The sequence below is a fragment of the Diceros bicornis genome, chromosome 37, assembly GCF_020826845.1.
Source record: "Diceros bicornis minor isolate mBicDic1 chromosome 37, mDicBic1.mat.cur, whole genome shotgun sequence".
Classification (NCBI taxonomy): Eukaryota; Metazoa; Chordata; class Mammalia; order Perissodactyla; family Rhinocerotidae; genus Diceros; species Diceros bicornis.
Window position 1 is genome coordinate 31,774,661 of NC_080776.1, and position 20,436 is coordinate 31,795,096.

Sequence of the window (20,436 nt, forward strand, 5' to 3'; positions counted from 1 at the left end):
ACAACTGTGCCCATCTTCCTCTACTTTATATGGGATGCTGCCACAACATGGCTTGAACAAGCGGTGTGTAAGTGGGCACCCGGGATCCAAACCTATGAACCTGAGACCACCGCAGTGGAGTGCGCGTACTTAACCGCTGCACCACGGGGCTGGCCCTTCGCTTTATTTCCACTTTCCAGAATAATCCTTAATATATTATGGTAAACTCCTTTGCAAAATGTCACTGATTTTCAATGTCAGTGCCTCCGCAAGGTTATCCTTGCATTGTCTCCCCTCCCAACCGCCTCTCATTTTGCCCCTACCCAGTCTCATGGGGTCAAAGTGTTTACTGAACACTAAGAATGAGCAGAGTCTGAGGGAGACTTCAAGGATGACAAAGCCATGTTTTCTGACCACAATCATCTCTCTCTTTCTCTCCTTTAGCCTCTGTTTTTCTTACTCTGGTTTCTACTTTAGTTGTTTACTTGTCTTGTGAATTGTTATTTTGTGGTTTATAATTACCATGTAAATTCATGTTACTGTTTGACTTAGAATTTAAAAATAACTTACATTAAACAATGTTTTTTCCCAGCCCTTTGATGTGTCTAATACATTCCAATGTAATTCAAGTGGCTTTTTGTATTTACCTCTCCATCATTATTCCTTCAGAATTATGTTCACCCCACACTTTTGATCTGACCAACGCTGCTTTACTCTTTAAACTTTTCTATGCCAAGACTCACATGAGGAATCCCTCGAACACCATCAGCTAGGTGACCCCACATTCCTCACATCTGTTTCCTTGATTTGTTCCTAAACAAACATGTTTCTGAATCTAATAATAAATTGTACCAAGTGGTCACTGTATAAAAGGCAGTATCACAGATATATTAAAGAGAAGAAATGGAAAAGAATATTCAATTCCTCAGATAAGTTTGCAATCAAATGAGGCTGAGGGGACCTGGGGGCACTGATCAGAGCAGGATCCTAAGGGAAGAGTTTTAAGTCAATTTCAAATGAGGCTAAAACTGGAATGAGATAGTATTTTAACAGTTATCTGAAATCATAAGCATTTTTCTGACCTTTGAGAATTTACTTGCTTATAAACTGTACAACATGTGGAATAAGAGAGTGCTGATATTGTTTAATTTCTTTTTATTTTTCAGCACTTTGCAATAGATGTGGCTATTCACAATTAATAAATATCATAATGTGGAGAGACCCAACTTTCAGCTGCCTGATATTATCAATTCTTACACAAAGCTAGAGTTTTATAATTTTATTTATTTATTTTTACCTCCAAAGCCCCAGTAGATAGTTGTATGTCATGCTGCACATCCTTCCACTTGCTGTACGTGGGATGCAGCCTCAGCATGGCTCGAGAATCAATGCGTCAGGGTGCACCCAGGATCCGAACCCGGGTCGCCAGCAGCGGAGCGCAAGCACTTAACCGCTAAGCCACGGGGCAGACTCCCCAAAGCTAAAGTTTTAAAGGTCAAAATTCATTTTAGTTACCTTTCATCTAGTCCATTTATATCAGAAAGTTGTTGAGTTTTAGGAAAATACTTCAAAACACAAATTTTATACGTAATTTCAAAAACAAAAAATGACTTAAAAACTGAGTGGTAACCATATGTTAATCTACCATATATTAATCTTCAACATGGGAGCAAAGATTTTTAGAGAATATAATTGATATTTGCCAATTTGTATATTGTAGAATGTTAGAGAATTTACAGTTTTAATAGTATTTCAAATGCCAGAGAATAATAAACAGAATTGTTTCAGTTTTATGAAATGGTTTTTTAGACATAGCAGATTATCAGAGCATATTTCTTGAAAATAAAACAATGAGTTAGTGAGGTTTAAGTAATGTGGTTTTATTTTAAACTTGCTCATTCCATGGGAGCATCAATAAAAGCCCTCCAGGAGTGGCTGACACTCTTGCCTTCCGCCTGAGCACCAGCTGTATTTTCTTTAAGCATCAGACTCTCAGGCAACACCATAGCCCTCAACTCCGTTTAGTTGAGAAAAGGTTTTATGAGTCCTGTGTTTTTTCTAGGGGTATGGAGTTCCCAGACTTATTAAGTACAGGGAGAGAGTAAGAGTCAGAACACATTCAATAAACTCCGGTGTGCTCATGTGAGAGGACAGGTGCCTGAACTCACATCTGAAGAACTTGGAGAATGTTTTCTGACTCTGTTTCCTGCCTCTGACAAAGCAGTCCTGGACATCCCCATTACGTCCACCCAATAACACAGGCAGCCTTGATGGACCAGAAGTCCTCCTATGTCCATCATTTGTACAGAGCAAACTGGTTTAAGGCCTCTCGTTTCCTGCTGCAGTGGTAATTTACAGAGATACAGCACTGCCATCTAGCGACTAAGAAGAGAACAGCAAGGTGCTTTACATGAAAAGTGAGATTCTGAGTTTTTAAAAAAACAGTGAAGCACTAAAGTTGGTGAAGTTGACACAAAGTTGACACGTTGTGGCATACGAAAGTTATAGTAAACCTGAAAAATGTGTATGTGAATTAATCAGTTCTCTATGTCTTTAAAACATGTCTTGACATCTGACTCATAAATAGTACAGTTTAAATATAATTGAATAACTTTGGAAATAAACTTCTCATCTCATCTCATCCAATGCTGTTGGCAGGAGCCGGTATTAAATAGCCAGATGGTGAGTACCCATGGTGAAGCACTATTTTTATCACAGTGGAGAGAATATGAGGCATAAACCCAACAGACTGATGTTGAGATCTTCCCTCTTACCCTTGATCAATTTTGTAAACATGGTTTTCTTTATCGGTTAAATATGAATTATAACAGTTACTTTAAAGGATTACTGTAAGAATTGCATAAGGTAATACAGTAAAGGAACCGGTGCACAGTAGATTGATAATTAATTCTCCTTCGCTTTCTTCTATGAAACATACACACTTCATCTAAGAAGAGAACCCGTGTATAAAATAAACTTATCACAAAGAGTCAATGGCTCCTGAAGTAATGGACATCATTGTTGAGTGCTTAACCTCAACTGACTCCAAATACTGTTAACTGTCAGTTAATTTTATATGTTTTCTGTCTTCCAGACACTTCACTGGCTACAAGGAAAGGAGAAGGTATTAAATTTAAATTGATCTATTTCACCCTTGAATGGCCAAGCTGTAACATCAGGTGTTTTAAATCACCTAGTTCTCCAGGTATTCTGCTTATTACTATATATTTTACCAGGGTTCACAGCCCGAGACAAATAGAAAATTATTATAATTTTACACACATGAATATATATCTTGACTATTACAGCTGGAATCTTAATATATAGAGCAATTTTGTACATGTTTTGTCCTTATCGATAGTACAGAATACTTTTGTCCAGGTTTACTTTGGCATTATTATATATAATGAAGAATTCAGCAATATATGCCTTGGAGATAAGGATTTAGAAAAATCTATCATACTATCGGAGTCGTGCCTCAAAAAAAAAAACTGCTATAAAATTGAAAGGATATTTTGAAGGCATTAAGATATTCTTCTCAATTATTTCCAACTTTATTTCCTTTTACCTATTTTTAATCTTTCTCCATCTTTTTCACTATTGGCTAATCATCTCATAGTAATTAAATCACCCTCAGCTGAGTCGAGCATGCCTCTTCAAGTGCCCCAGTCTGATATTGGTCTCAGCTCTGACAAAAAGAAGCTGGAAAACCAGTTTTATGGCACTATTCTTAAGAATGTCTTTATTCTTACAATAATAGCTATATTTTTGAAAGGCACCAGTGGATTACAAAATGAAATACTCGACCAATGTTGTATCCTCATTTTCCCTCCAGAGGAAGAGAGCACAACTTTCATGTGTAATGCAGGGCTGCTGCTTTATTGTTTTTTCCTTTCAAGACATTTTATTACTTGTAAAACTTAATAGGGTTAATAGTGATACATGAGTAACAATATAAACGTACAAACAGCAAAAAGATACTATTTTAGTGTCATAATTTTATATACTGTAACAAACAGTAATACTTTCATAATGTAATATCTTGATTGATCATAAAGTTTTATCTGGCTCATTTTTATGCTAAATCATTTATTAGATTACCAAATTTATACTTTTATGATCTTTATTTTCAATCAGTATAATTGAAGGGACATCAATTGTTCTTGGTAAGTGAAAGGTCACAAAAATTTTTTGATAATTTATAAGTTTGAGAAGGATCTTTCTGCTTTTAAAAAGAGAAGTCATTTAATATTTCAAAAAGATCTCAAAAATCATCAAATTCTTTAATTTCACAGAGAGGAATACTACGTTCCAGAGAGCCTAAGTACGTTGTCACACACTAACCAGAAACAGACCTGGGCCTAGAACTTAGGTCTGAGTCGCCTGACTTCTACTGGAAAACACTCAAGAGAGCACACTCTCTTCCTACTGGTAATTTCTAATACTAAGTTATTTTCAAAAGCACAGTTAGGAGAAAGTGTAAATAAATAAAACAGATGATTTTATATAAAAAAGGAGCAATTGCTACCCACAATTTCTATTCCATATGAGTGTTTCCTTTCTTGCAGGTTTCTTTTTTTTAATAGCAAGTCCATTTTGGAAACAAGAAAAAAGACATAATATTTTGCTTCTTTAGTAACAGCAAAAAAAGCTTCTGTGGAAATTAAAAAGACACTAACTAATGTTTCATCTACTAAAGCAACTTAAGAATATTATTTGATTTTAGAAAAGCTCTGAGAGATTTTTTTAAAAATCATATCCATGTGACAATTAGTCCAGCCAGGCACATCTCCACATGACATCTCCTAAAGTGTCCAGTTTTCTGCTGGATCCAGCTGTTGTCAGGCCCAATGCTCTGGTTGGGTAGAGAATGATGCAGCTTCTGAAAAGCATGTACTCAGTTCCACTTCAAGGCTGATTTTCTCTGCAAAGTCTAAGTGGAGGAAAACATCCCCTTCCACCTGACTGGATTCCCCTGCAGGCCTAGAGAAACAAGGTGGCCTAGCCACCTGGGCAGACAGGAAGATAAATGAGAGTCTGTCACAATTTTATGACAAATAAGAGAGAAAAGGATTCGACATCCTAACAGGATCTTCTTACCTGTTGAACAGCATCTGAACATTTTTTTTCAGAGTTTCCAAAATAGCACATTGAGATACTAGGTTGGAAAGGAAGAAGATAGTCAATATATTAAAAAATAAATTTTCTCATTTCCTCAATCAGAAAACCAAACTAAACAAAATATATCTTTAACCATAAGTACCTAAAACATCCAGTTTATCTTCCCATTATAATTCTGTGTTATGAAAACATGACTGCTTTTCAATATATTTAATATGTAGAGTGACTAACACTCATGCCATTAATGACTTTTGAAATTAGAATAGCCCTATGCCCTTATTGACAGACATCAATCATAATTAATTTTCTCAATTGCTAGTTTCTATTTTGTGCCAGAAAGTACCTGCTAAGACATTCAGTTTTTATATTATTCACTTAGTGGAAGTCTGTACAATGATGGGCGACAACTCAGCCATCTTGAAGCACGGGCTCTCAAATGCTATATCTCACTATTGGCAAATCACCTTCTGGTTTGAATGAGAGACAACCAGCCTTGTCACAGTAGACACTCGGGAAAAAGGGATCTTGCTCCTTTTGTCTGTCCTTTGGGAGTCTGTGAGACTGCAAATTCTTCATACTGGAAAACTTAAGAGATAACCAAGTCCAGGAATCCTTTTAAAGCTAGGGGACACTTTCTTCTAAGTGAAGCTTGCATCAAAGTTTGTAAACATAAGAAAAAAACCAACGAGTCTTGGGGGCCAGCCCGGTGGCACCAGTGGTTAAGTGCACGCGCTCATCTTCGGGGGCCCAGGGTTCACTGGTTCGCATCCTGGGAGCACGCCAATGCACCGCTTGTCAAGCCATGCTGTGACGACATCCTATATAAAGTGGAGGAAGATGGGCATGGATGTTAGCCCAGTGCCAGTCTTCCTCAGCAAAAAGAGGAGGAGTGGCAGATGTTAGCTCAGGGCAGACCTTCTTCACAAAAACAAACAAACAAAAAAAAAAAAACAAGAGCCTTCAGGAATCCCCAGTGATCCATTGATGGGAGTGTGAAAACCACTCATCTTTTCCGTCCTCCACGTTTTACAGATGAGACATAACACAAGCAGTTGGTGGCAACCTGAAGACTAGAGTTTGTCTCCTGACTGTCACATCAGTCCCACCCCTGACTGTTGTGCATAGCAGATGCCTGACAAGATACAGCAGAAACTCCTGGGAATAATTTAGACATTCCCAATTTAGCAGCATTTTAGTTGATGTAAGTGACAAGGCTATAGAAAAACAAAAGGTATTTACTACTTAAATTGTATAACGTATAGTTAAATGACATTGAAAGTTTTCATTTCACTTACAGCACAGTTTGGATGGGCCCAGGGGCCTTCTTTAATCTGCTCACCCTCCCTGGAGTCTCAAAACTTCTCTGTCTTTCCCCTCTTGCTCACTGTGTTCCAGCCACACTGGCTTCTTGCTGCCCAACAACATCCGAGTCACAGTTCCTCCACAGCATCTCTGTAGCGCTGGGATATCTGCATGTCCTCCTGCTCTGTCCCTTCCCTCTGGGCCTTGCTTCAGCCTCCCTGGGCTCTCTAATTAAAGTAGCAACCTACTCGCTCTCTAGCTCTCCCCATTGCCTGTGACTTACCTTCTTCTTGACACAGGTCATCACACAATAGACTATGTAATTCACTTGTCTGCCTACTTATCCATTATCTCTCTTACCCAACAAAAACAAACTCTGTGAAGACAGAGATTTTGTAGAAATTTTTTTACTTAGTGTATCCCAAGACTGGCATACAGTAGGTGTTTAAATATTTGTTGAGTAATTGTAAAAGGGAAGGAAAGGAGTGATCAGAAGAATGATCACACCAAGGAAGTAGGTGCCACCATGAAGAGTGTGTATCCTGGGAAGGGTAAGAGGGAGGAAAGATTTTATGTCAGGCAACACGGATACCACTGTGCCTTTACTATTTCCTGCACATCAGCTTGTCGACGTAAATAATCCGTAATCAATCTATAAATCAAAATTGTTGGGCGTTTATTAAGAGCCAACTTTTGAGGACGACAGTCTGTGATCTTCCTTCCCTAAGGAAAGAAGGGCACCAAAGAAGTGGGGTGTACAGAGCAGTTATATACCGTCAAAGAGCATGTATCACATGTGATTGCATTGTCCTTTTTACAATAGCCACGAGATCAGCCCTACCAGAACAGCTATTGATGGACACAGCGGGGGAGCAGATCTGCTGTCTCGATGGGCGTGGCTGGTGTCAGATCTGTTGTCTGGAGCTGGGTGGTCACAGGATGATTGCAGCAATCAAATCCTAGCCTAGGGAGAAATGCTTATCCTTAAGGAAATGCCAATGAGGGGGAAGTTACAGTCTTATCTTAAGGGCATTTACTCTTCTCTTTGGGACATGGCAAAGCAGATACACAATGCAGGTGACAAGCCATTTTGGAAAAACAAATTCAGGCTGAATTAGCTTTACCCCAAATGGCTTCTTCAAATTATTTTTATTTTTTTTCCCCCAAAGCCCCGCTAGAGAGTTGTATGTCATAGCTTCACATCCTTCTAGTTGCTGTATGTGGGACGCGGCTTCAGCATGGCTGGAGAAGCAGTGCATCAGTGCGTGCCCGGTATCCAAACCCAGGCCACCAGTAGCAGAGCGCATGCACTTAACTGCTAAGCCATGGGGCCGGCCCAAATTTGCTTCTTCATATCTTCCAATATATCCTATTGCTTGCCATTTATTTATCAAGCTCAGTATGTCTTTCAAACAGAAATCATTGAGAATAGCATGAAGTAGTCACTTACCAACAGATTTCACTGTGGCAACAGAATATTAACAAGTGGCCTTCAAATATAACCATTCTCCCAAATACTGTATTTCTCTGACTTAATCAAAAAGGGATTCTTCTCTCTTATACTGACAAATCTCCACTCTGAACTTAGGACTAGAGGTAGCCAATTTTGAATAAAGACTTTTAACATCAAAGCCAGCCAATAGTTCTTGTTAAAGCAAATCCAAACTTGGGAACACTTTTGTTTTCAGTCACCTCCAAATCCTCTCAAACTCAAGATAATGTCCTGGCTTTGTGCAGATAGAGCAAAGGTTCTCTTCCTCTTTTTCTATTCAGATAGTGCAGGGAAGAGCCCAAAGTGTCTCCTGGTGGTACACTAACAGTTCTTTACATTAGAAATGCATGCAGTGTTCCTAGTTTCTTTTCCATAGGCCGAGACCTGCTGATCTGCCCAGAGGAGCAAACTTGTGGGCTCCAACAGTAAATAAGACTGTGTGCAGTTTACCACAACAATGAACTACAAAGATGTATCAGAAAATATTTTGAACACCCACACCTAAGCTCCCAGTTTCCCTCTGTCTAATTCCATGGCTACCTGAAGTGAATTCCTTCTCCATCCCCATCCCTTTCGTGATAGTTTTTATTTCTTTGAATCAGTATGTTATAACATCCAAGAGAAATTTCTCAAAATACTCTCTTCAAAATAGCTAGCTGAAGTATAGGAGTTGTAGAGGGTCATGATTTTAAGATGAAAGTGATGTACAGAGTAACTGTACATCAAAATAAAACTGTACTACATCAAACTGTACTATAAAATAAAAAGAAAATGAATGAGAACAATAAGAGACAGAGGAAAAAATGCTAAGGAGAAGGAATATAATAGAGAGTAAAAGTAAGAAAGAGAGAAAAAAGAAAGAAGGTGTAGGAAAGAGAAAGAGTCAGGAGTAACGAGAAATAGCAGAAAGTGGCACGAGCAGAGGGAAGACACCATGCTCAGAGCCAATGACAGGTCAACTGGCTTCTGAGCAGGGCTCAGTTCTATAGTCACTGGACTACATTTGAGAACTCCACTCAGTTCTAACATCCTGAGATTGACCAGGTTTCATCCAAACTCGGACGGCACTGGTTACCAGTGCTCTCCTCTCCCAGCACCTGCTGGAGCTTTGGGAACTGCCTCTCTCAGCTCTGGCACTGACGGAGTCCCCACTAAATATTCATCAACTGGGATGGTTGTTTTAAAAGAGTAACCCAGAGAGAGCTCTCTCAAGGATACATTTAAACCTGCCAACTCCTTCACTCATCCTTCTGAAGAATTAAGAAACCAATCTTTTTTTTTTTTTTTTAATTACTGTGAAGCAAAGTAGGAGAAAACTTTCCTGGCAAAACTTTAAATGTTCCATCTTTTTTGAAGTTACATCACAAAAATTCTGAGCATAATCTAAAATTCTGGGCTGCCCACAGTTCCAAATGTGTTTCAGAAATGATCTTTTTATCATCACAAAGTAAGCCTATGCCTTATAAAACAAAATAAACTTGGATGAATTTTATCTTGTAGAGAGAGGTCAGCAAGAAAAAGACTAGGATGTGCCTCTCTGCTATGAAGGAAAATAAATAAAATCACACCAAAATATACAAAATATGCCTCTAATACTGAATGAAGTGGCCTCTAAAGAATTTTACATTTTAAGTAAAAATGCACTTATATAAAATTATACATTAGTTTGACTAAAATCTAGTCAACTTAAGAGAGGAAGAATTCATTATATTTCATTTAAATAACATGACTTATGATTAGCTGCATAATAAATGGTTGATATTTTAATTCTGGTATACTATGTCCTTCCAAAAATGAAGGTGGGCTTAAACCTGTCATTTTCCTAAAAGGGGCCAACCGTGTGGTCTGCTTATTTGATTATTTAATAGTATGGATCTGCTCCTCATTGCCAACAAAGGATGTCTACACACAGCCTTTAGCTTGCATATGTAAGGGGAAATGCAGGCTGAGTTTACAAAAAGAAAAATTCAAAATAGGGCATTATCTTTAGGAGATGTGGTCAATGTGTTCAAGAATATATTCTCCCTTGGTCAAGTGACTAGCTGAGAGAGAATGCTGTCAACCTCTTCCTTGGTCCCTTATAGAATGTGTGCACTACCTCAATTGAACGTGTCCTAAAGTGTTTGAACTAAACTTGGGAATGAGTTGATGATACTGTATTTGCATTACATCACACAGAATCTCCTTCATTAGGCACCATTCAAAACAATTTTTTGCGATATTAGAGGCCAGAAAACTTTTGCTTCTCTGAGAGACTGCTGCTTTTCATCTCATGGACATGAGATGATCGAGAATTCTTCCCATTTCTCTTTCTACTTTAAACCTGAGAGATACATTTCCGACTACCTTTAAATACTGCAGGTCCTTCTGAAACACATTTCAGTGTGCTGGCTTAATTCAGCTTCATTACATTGTTCAGTCCTAAATTCCTTTCAGTTTGATCTATTTCCCTTTGTAATCCTTTTGTATTCCTAGATATTTAAAAGCTGCTCAAATCTATATTGTAGGAAAGTTGGGTTACAATTCTTTCAGCCAGCATGTAAACCCAATTTTTAGGGTTTCTACACAAAACGTTACTGCCATGTTTCTACCAGCTCTCCTTTCATATATTTTTCTCCAGGACTTCCTGTGACAAAATTGCCTTTCTAAAAGCCAGTCTTCTGTTCACTCTCTTGGCCAGTCACATTTCCATAGAAAGATACACGACTGGATTTTCAAAAGATGCAACAAGAATGATCAAGTCCCGATTCACACCTAGACAGCCTGCTCCTGTTCTCCATGAATTTTAAAACTCAAGTTAATTATCTCTTTGATTTTGTCTCAATCTCTTGAGTAATCTTGGCAATGAGCCCCTAAACTGCAACACAGCCTGCTTCAGCAGACACAAAACTCTCTCTCAATTGCTTGCATTCATGTGCTGACTATGTATTGTATTTATTTAGATCTTATTGAACAAAAGATCTTCATTGATTCACTCAAATACTTAAGTATATACTATGTGCCCAATGGTCTTGAAATGTTGGGGGTCCACAAGGAAGACAGATATGTGTAAACAGATAAATTAGACTACAGAGATAATATGAATGAAAGAGATATGAATAAACTGCCGTCGGACTCCAGGGAAAGAACCACCATGGGTTGACCTACAACTAAGATATATAGCTATGTACTGGGGATTTGAGGAAAAAAATAACCATCATGGGGGGTGGACAGGCTTTGTACCATCTAAGGAAAGGAAAAGGAAGGGAGAGAAGATAAAGAGAAAATGAGATAAACGGAAAGGTTTTCTTCTTCTTCATGTTTTTTGCCACCAGATGTTGGAGCACATTGCTTGCTGATGTCCTTTCTAGCCAGTCTTATCCTTCAGCCGGCTTCTAGAGACTTCAACAATTCAATTGTAACAAGCTGGGCTCCTCCCTGCAGAAAATGCCAACTATGTAGGGAGCCAGGAGGGAAGCAAAAGATTCACAGGAATCTGCAGCCCTTCTGCAGCTCACTGGTGGGGAGGGTCACTGAGGCTTCACCTTGGCCTCTGTCTCCAAGTTCACATAAAGGAGAGTCAGTTCCTTTCTTGATATATGAACATGGAGAGAAACCTGTTTCACAGAAGGGGTTATGGAAAAATTAAAGTGAGATCCATGAAAAAGGCAGAGGAAGTAGCATCATGAATCTGAAGTAACAGGACATGTGAATTAGTAACCAGTATAAAGAAGAGCTGAAGACAAAAGAAAGGCAAAAAACAAGTTCTCAATTTCCTAAAATGGAAATGCAAGTCTTTCTTCTTCAAAAAGAAAAAGTCATTGAACCCTTTCCTTTAAAATAAAATTGAAAGGGGCCACATGTTGCAAATAATGCTTTTAACCATGATGTCACTACCCAATAATGTGTAGCAATCAGTTAAGTTCATTGCAAATACTTCATTCCTTAACAATTATGTTATCAAAGTTTGCAATTGATATATATGCACTTTAGAAAATAGTAGACTGTGTGCAAATTCGTCATTATATTATTGACAATGTCACTCTTAGAACTGAAATCTTGACTAGGAGAGAGCAGGTGGCATGACCCTAGATTACTAGAGTCACAGCAAGAAAAGTTAAGAAAGTGCCATCAGGACATTTGGACAGAAGAATGCTATATGGCTTTTGGGTTTATAACAGATCAATTGGAGAAAAACAAGTCACTACATTAAATTATTTTCTACTTACCTCCATCACCCTCTCCAAGAACACATATTTTAAAATGAGACAAGTTATTATATTAAAAATTACTGGCTCTGGCATTTTGAAGACTACATCCAATAATGAAGCAAAAACTGGTTTATAAACATCCTGGTATCAATTCCAACTACCATCTTTTACCAAACTAAAACTCTCATTATCACTAATTCACTTGCAATCTAGTGCTCCTCCAATATACAAAATCAACAACTTAAAATGTGTCATAATTTTTTAAAATTTCCCTAAAATTTTAGAGGATAATAGGAATATATCTCTTGGACAAGTAGAGAACGATGGAGACACTAGGAAAGGAAAAGATGAAAATATTACCCTAATCAATGATGTCAAACACAAGTTATGAACAACTGTTAAAAGAATTCTCTATGAAATTGATCAATGCTACTGTCTCTATACCTGGCCATTTCCTATCAGTAATTAGATACATAAACAAATAGAATAGTCTAATTAACGGGATCAATTTTTTTACTTGTGTGCTTTCCCTTTTAAAACTACATATGATTTTATGTGTTTGCTCTATGTTTAGGTGGTGTCACATTAGAACACCCTCATCTCTGAAGATCTTTGTGTTAAGGAACTCTACCTTGGCCCTTGATCAACTGTACTCTGTGTTATGGTAAACTCAGAGCCCTACATGCATCAATGTTTTCTACATGCTCTTTCCCGTGCGTTGTTCATGTCAGGGAGTATAGTCCACCAAGTGAACACTAAGCAGTGTTTCAAAAGCATCAGATATTAAAAGGAGGACATGCAGGTTTGGGTGTGGGCCCCCAGTCAGTGCCTCAGTGCAAAGAAGAAAGAGGTAAATGCATCCCTCCAGAGACTGGGATAAAAACAGGAGGTTATGAGCAGGAGGCTCCCTCTGCAGGCCTTTAAGCAGGGACCTGGAATAAAAGTGCTGTCACCGTGGATCATGGTTGGTTTTACAGGAAACTCACGAAGAAGATAAGGACATGAAATAATGATAATTATAATAACAGCAACAAACACTTCTACTGAACCAAGGACTGCACTTTGAATGTAAATTCTGTGCTTGAACATACATTAACTCACAGGACCCTGAAAATATCCCAACGTAGTAAATGTTGATGTTTTAACCATTTTATAGATGAAGAGACTGGGTACAGTGGATAGAATACTCACCCAGGTTAAGAAGCTGATATATGGCTCAGCCCAAGCTCAGTGCTCTTATGTTATGCTCTTTGACTACAACTCCAAGTTAAGTCTCTAATGACTATCTCCAATCACAGGTGCCAACCCCATCCTCCTCCATCGATGGAGGTAGGCTTGGGCAGGGCATGGACCAGGGTGTGGGAGGCCGGCTGATCTCAGGTCTGGCACACAGGTTGCCAGGCTGCTTCCTCTTCTGTCGAGGCCTAGCACTCGCCCCAGAAAACTTGGCTGCGGGCCTCAAGTCTCTTTCGTGCGGAACTTCTCCCTCTGAAAGTGGCCTGTCCCAGGAGACTGGGCCGGCTGGCCGGCCAAACACCTCTGGACAAAGTAGGCGAACTGAGCTGGCCTTCCCGTCGCCCTCTGCGTGGCTCCTCTGCACTCAGGCAGAAGGCCTCACTCGTGCCCTCCATCATGCTTTTCTCCCCAGAGCCATGGCCTGGGCTACTGTTAGTCTTACGTTAGTGTTATGTTTGGTTTCCGGTTAATGTCAGTTTTAGGGCTAGGTTTAGTTTTCGAGGTAGTGTTAGGTTTATGTTTAGGTATATGTTTAGGGTTAAGGTTAGGTTTATGGTTCTGGTTAGGGATAGTGTTATGATTCATGTTAATGGTATGGTTGAGTTTAGGTTCGGGTTGGGGTTAGGGTTAAGGTTGATTGCCAGGTTCGGGTTAGATTTCAGGTTAGGGTTAGGGTTCAGTTAGCGTAGGGTTATGATCAAGTTAGTGTTAGGGTTAGCGTTTCTGTTACTGTTGGGGTTAGGGTTAGGTTTAGCATTCGGTTTATCGTTCTGGGTAGGGTTAGGGTTTGGGTTTGGTACATGTTTGTTTTACGTGTACAGTTAGGGTTTGAGTTTAGGGTCAGGCTTATGGTTAGGATCAGTGGTCAGGTTCAGTTTAGTGTTGGGGTTAGTGTTTGGGTTCGAGTTAGCATTAGGGTTAGGGTTAGGTTCAGTGTTTGTGTTAGTTTTCGGGTTAGTGTCAGGGTTAGAGCTTGGTTTCGGTATTGGTTTAGGCTTAGAGTTAGGGTTGGGTTAGTCTTCAGGTTAGTGTTAGGGTTCAGGTTCGAGTTAGGGTTCTTGTTAGGGTTAAGATTCAGGTTAGGGTTCGGGTTAGGGTTAGGCTGAGGTTTAGGGTTAATATTCGGATTAGTGTTATGATTAAGTTTTGGGTTCGAAAAAGGCTTAGCTTTCGCGTTAGGTTTCTTGTTAGGGTTAGGGTTAGGGTAGGACTAGGGTTAGGCTTAGGGTTAGGGTTGGGTTCGGGTTATGGTTAAGGTTAGGTTTAGGTTTAGGTTTTGGTTTCGAATTAGGGTTATGGTTAGTGTTAGGGTTCGATTTAGGGCTAGGGTTAGGGTTAGCCTTGGTTTTGGATTAGGGTTAGGGTTAGATTTAGGGTTAGAAATATGTTTAGGGCTCAGGTTAAGGTTAGGGTTAGCAATAGGGTTAGGGTTAGGGAAATGTTTAGTTTTAGTGTTAAGTCTAGTGTTCGAATGAGGGTTAGTGTTAGGATTCAGGTTCGGGATCGGGTTAGGGTTAGGGTTAGACTCGAGCTAAGATTATGGTTATGTTTAGGGTTACAGTTAGTGCTAGGATTTCTGATAGGGTTAGGGTTAATGTTCATGTTAAGTTTAGGGTTAGGTTTAAGGTCAGGATTGTTTTCGGGTTATGGTTACAGCTAGGGTTCAAGTTCAATTTCCGGTTAGGGTTACGGTTATGTTTTGCTTATTGGGACGGTTAGGATTAGGGTTACTGTTAGGGTTATGTTAAGGTTTAGGGTGATGTTAGTGTTTGTATTAGGATTAGGGTTAGGGTTTGGGTTCTCATTGGGGTTAGTGTTAGTGTCGGATTAGGCTTTGAGTTTGTGTTAGTTTTAGGGTGAGGGTTAAGTTTAGGGTAAGAGTCAGGGTTTGGGTTGGGGTTCGGGTTAGGGTTAGGGTTCGGGTTAGCTTTAGGCTTAGGGTTGGGGTTAGTTTTGGATAAGGGATAGGGCTGGGTTCAGGTTGGGTTTGGGTTCGAGTTAGGGTTAGGTTTAGCATTTGGATTCGGATTCGGGTTATTTTTCGTGTTCAAGTTAGCATTATGGTTACGGTCAGGGTTTAGGTTAAGTTTATCGTTAGGGTTAGGTTTTGGCTTAGGGTTATGGTTAGAGTTAGTGTTAGGGTTAGGATTAGAGTTAGGTTAAGGTTAGGGTTGGGTTCGGGTTAGGTTTACTATTAGGGTTCATGTTAGGTTTAGGGTTATGTTTAGTCTTAGAGTTAGTGTTCAGATTAGGGTTAGGGTTAGATTTCAGGTTCGTGTTAGGGTTAGGATTAGCAGTAGGTTTCGGGTTAGGGTTAGGACTAGGGTTCGGGTTAGGTTTGGGTTCGGGTTAGGGTTAGAGTTCGGGTGAAGATTAGGGTGAGAGTTAGTGTTAGGTTTGGGATTACGATTCGGATTAGGGTTAGGGCACTGTTTCAGGCTCAAGATGGGATTGAAGTTAGTGTTAGGGTCGGGTTAAGGTACGGCTAAGGTTCGGTGTACAGTTAGGTTTAGGGTTAGTGTTAGGCTTAGAGTTTGGGTTTTGGTTATGGTTATGGTTAACGTTAAATTTTGTGTTAGGCTTAGGCTTAGAGATATTATTGGGTTGAGTTAGGTTTAGGGTTAGGGTTAGTGTTAGAATTAGTGTTCAGATTATGATTAGAATTAGGTTTCAGGTTAGGGTTAGGATTAGCGGTAGGGTTCATGTTAGGTTTATGGCTAGGTTTCAAGTTAGGGTTGGTTTCGAGTTAGGGTTAGGGTTAGGGTTCAGTTGAGCGTTAGGGTTATTGTTAGGGTTAGGGTTAGGGTCGGGATTATGTTTAGGATTAGGTTTAGGATTCGGGTTAGGGTTAGGGTTAGGGTTAGGGCTAGGCTTAGGGTTCAGTTTAGGGTTAAGGTTAGGGTGCAGCTTAGTGTTAGAGCTAGTGTTCTGGTTAGCATTAGGCTTAGGGTCCGGGTTAGGGTTCCGGTACGGGTTATGCTTAACGTTAGGTTTCATATTAGGGTAAAGTCGAGGGTTAGAATTAAGGTTAGGGTTAGGGTTAAGATTGTGTTGGGTTAGCGTTAGCATTAGGGTTAGGGTTAGGTTTAGGGTTCGGGTTAGGTTTAAAGTTAGAATTTGGGTTCTGCTTTGGGTTAGGGTTACTGTTAGTGATTGGGTTATGGTTAGGCTCTGGGTTAGGGCTAGGTTTATGGTTATGGTTGGGTTGGGTTTAGGTTAGGGTTAGGGTTCAGGTTATGGTTATAGTTAGGATTAGTATGAGGTTTCAGGCTAGTGTTAGGGTTGGGGTTACTGTTAGGGTTGGGTTAGGCTTATGTTTGGGTTCCAGTTAGGTTTAAGTTTTGTGTTCGTGTTAGGATTCGTTTATGGTTAGTGTTAGGATGAGGGTTAGGGTTAGGGTTCAGTTTACAGTTACGTTTAGGTTTCAGATTAGTGTTAGAGTTCGGGTTGGTGTTAGGGCTAGGGTTATGGGTCTGTTAGTGTTAGGGTTAGGGTACGGGCGCCTGTTTTATTTAGGGTTAGGGTTAGTGTTAGGGTTTAGGGTTAGTGTTTAGTTTAGGGTTAGGATTAGACTTAGTGTTCGGTTAGAGTTAGGGTTCCTGATAGGGTCCTTGATTGGGTTAGTGTTAGAGTTCGGGTTCGGGTTAGGATTAGTTTCGGGTTATGGTTTGTGTTAGGGTTTGAGTTAGTGTTATGTTTTGTGGGCTAGGTTAGTTTTAAGCTTAGGTTAAATTTAGGGTCAGGGTTAGGTTTAGGGTTCGAGTTTGAGTTTGAGTTAGGTTTTAGGTTAGGGTTACGGTACGGGTTCAGGTTATGTTTCAGGTTAGGGTTTGGTTTGAGTTCAAGTTAGGGATTGGTTTAGGGGTCGGGTTAGGTTTAGGAGTATTGTTGAGGTGTGTATTCGAGTTAGGTTAAGGTTAAGTTGAGGATAGGTTATTGTTGGGGTTTGGGTTCTGGGTAGGCTTAAAGTTAGCATTAGTTTTAGGTTTAGGGTTCATGTTAGTGCTAGTGGTAGGGTTAGGGTTATGGTTAGTGTTAGGGTTCGGGTTAGGATTGCGGTAGTGTTAACGTTAGGGCTTGGATCAGTGTTAGGATTAGGTTTAGGGTTAGAATTAGCATTTGGGTTCGGCTTCGCATTCTACTTATGTTTAGGGTTAAGATTAGGGTTAAATTTAAGGTTCAGGTTATGCTTAGTGTTAGCTTTCTGGAAAGGATTCTGGTTAGGGTAACTGTTAGAGTTAGGCTTCAGGTTAGGCTAATGTCAGGGCTGGGGTTAGGGTTAGGGTTCAGATTAGAGTTAAGGTTCACATTAAAATTAGGGTTCGGGTTCGGTTTAGGGTTAAAGTTATGGTTACAGTAACGGTTATTGCTAGGGTTCTGGTTAGGGTTCAACTTAGGCTTAATGTTAGGGTTCGTATTAGGATTCAGTTTATGGTTAATGTTAGGTTTGGGGTTAGGGTTAGGGCTAAGGTTACTGTTAGGGTTAGGGTTAGGGCAAGTGTGAGGGTTTGATTTCGGATTAGGGTTATGGTTAAGTGTAGGATTAGAGTTAGTGTTCAGATTAGGTTTATGGTTCCAGTTCGGTTTCGGGATTCGGGTTGGGGTTAGGGTAGGTTTAGGCTTTGGGTTAGGGTTAGGGTTAGGGTTCGTGTTAGGATTAGGGTTAACATTAGGCTTAGCTTTACGGTTCAGGTTCAGGTTCAGGTTAGGTTTAGCATTAGGTTGGGGTTATGCTTTTGGTTACGGTTACAATTTGGTTCGGGTTAGGATTTGGTTTAGAGTTAGGCTTAGGGATAGGGTTCGTGTTAGGGTTAGGGCTAGTGCTCGGGTTAGTCGTTGCTTGTGTTAAGGCTAAGGTTTGGTTTAGGTTTACGGTTAGTTTTAGGGTTAGGGTAAGAGTTCGGGTTAGGGTGAGGTTAGGGTTAGGGTTCGGGTTAGGGTTAGTATTTGGGTTCGGGTTTGATTTAAGGTTAGAGTTCAGGTTAGGGTTAGGCTTAGGGTTCAGGTTAGAGTTAGGGCTCGTGTTCGGGTCAGAGATACAGTTCTTGTTATGGTTTGGGTTAGGGTTAGGGTGCGGGTTAGTATTAGGGTTAGGCTTTGGGTTAGGGTAAGGGATAGGTTTAGTTTTATGGTCAGGGTTAGGGCCATTGCTACTGTTAGTGTTAAGGTTAGGGTTAGGTCTACAGCTTGGTGAAAGTTTACGGTTCGTTCTAGAGCCAGGGTTAGGGTCAGGTTTAGGACTGTTTTAGGGTTAGGTCCAGGGCAAGGAGTAGGCTTGGTGTTCCAGTTAGGATTAGGATTATTGTTGGTTAGGACTAAGGTAAGGGTTAGGGTTAATGTAAGGGTTAGGGCCATAGCTAGGGTTAATGCTAAGGTTCGGGTTATGTCTAAGGCTTGGTCAAGCATTAAGGTTTGGGCTAGGGCTAGTGTTAGCATCAGGTCTAGGACTAGGTGAAGGTTAGGGTCAAGGTTAATCTTAGGGTTAGGGTGAGGGTTACCGTTGGGGTTAGGGTTACTGTTGCTTAGGGCTAGGGTTAGAGTTAGGGCTAGGGCTGGGTTATGTTCAGGGCTAGGGCTAGGATTAGTGTTATGGTTACTCTTAGAGTTAGGGGAGGTGGTTTGAGATTCAGTTAAGGTTAGGTTTAGCCGTAGGGGTAGGATTAGGAATAGGGCTACTGTTTGTGTTAGGACTGGTTTAGGGCTACAGCAAGGGCTATTGTTAGGGTTAAAGTTGCATTACATGTAGGGTTAGGGTGAAGGTTAGGGGTGGGAGTAGTGTTAGGCGTAGTGTTATGGCAAGATTATCATTAGGGCTGGGCTTAGGGCTATGTTTAGTTATTACATTTAGTGTTAGGTTTCCTTTTAGGTTTATAAGTAGATTTATTTTTATGGTTAGGGATGGGGTTGGTTTTGAGGTTAGGGCTAGGGGTATGATTAGGGTTAAGTCTGACGTTAGTGTTGGGTGTGCCTTAGGGTTGGGACAATGGAAAGTGTAGGAGTAGGCGTAGGGTTTTGGTTTGGGTTAGCGTTAAGGTTATGCTAGTGTTAGGGTTACTGTTAGGGCTAGTGCTAGGACTAGGTTTAAAGTTAGGGTTAGAGTTACAGTGGGTTAGGTTTACCATTACAGTGAGTTTTAGGGGTAGGCATATGATTAGGGTTAGGGCTAGGGCTAGTTTTAGGGTTTGGGATAGGTTTATCGTTAGAGCTAAAGTTGGATTTGTGTTCATGATACAAACCCCAACCCTAGCCCTAAAACTAATGCTAACATTAATCCGACCGTGAAGCCTAATTCTCACCATAGCCCTAACTCTAAACCTAACCCTAACCGTAGCCATAGACATAACCTTATCCTTTACCTTAACCCTAAATCTTAGCCTAAACTTACCCCTATACTAAACCTATGCCTACCACTAACCCTATACCTGACCCTTACCGCAACTCAACCTCAATCCAAACATTAACATTAACCCTAAAAATAATCCAAGAACTAGCACTAAGCCTAAGCCTATCCCCATCACTGACCATAGTCCTAGTCTTAACCCTAACCCTGGCACTAGCCCTATCCCTAACACTAAACCTAGTCCTAGTCTTAGCACTCACCCTAACTGTAACCCTACCCCTACCCCTTGCCCTATATCTAACCCTAACACAACCTACAACTGAAACTAATCCTAGCCCTAACCCTAGCCCTAAAACCCAGACCTTACACTAGCCATAACCATAAGCCTACGTCTAAACCTAGCACTGGCCCAAACTTTAACCTTAACACTAGCCCTATGTTAACTCTAGTACACTAACTCTAAACACTAAGGCTAACACTAACCTTAACTCTAATCCTAACAATACCCCTAACACTAATACAAACCTAGCCCTAACCCTAATCTTAAACCTAAGCCTAACGCAACCCTAACTCCAACCCTAACCCTGCTTCTCTCCATAAAACTAACTCTAACCTTAACCAAAACCTAACCCTAACCCTATACTTAACCTTGGGAACTAATTTGTATAGAACAGGGAATCCAGAGTAGAACTGAGCCAAATCATGTCTAGCACCCATTCCTGGAAATAACTTCATGCCCCATCTCCCTTCCTTCCAGCTAGTAAGGATCACATAAT

At 40.2% G+C, this 20,436-nt stretch overlaps 1 long non-coding RNA gene across 1 annotated transcript in view; it reads left to right on the plus strand.

Annotated features, from left to right (window-relative positions):
- The window catches only part of LOC131399219 (uncharacterized), a 50,827-nt gene extending 38,128 nt beyond the window's left edge, over nt 1-12,699 (plus strand). Inside the window, exon 6 of the long non-coding RNA XR_009217083.1 lies at nt 12,659-12,699. This is a non-coding gene — a long non-coding RNA (uncharacterized LOC131399219). The remainder of the gene's footprint in view (nt 1-12,658) is intronic.
- The last annotated feature ends 7,737 nt before the right edge of the window (nt 12,700-20,436 follow it).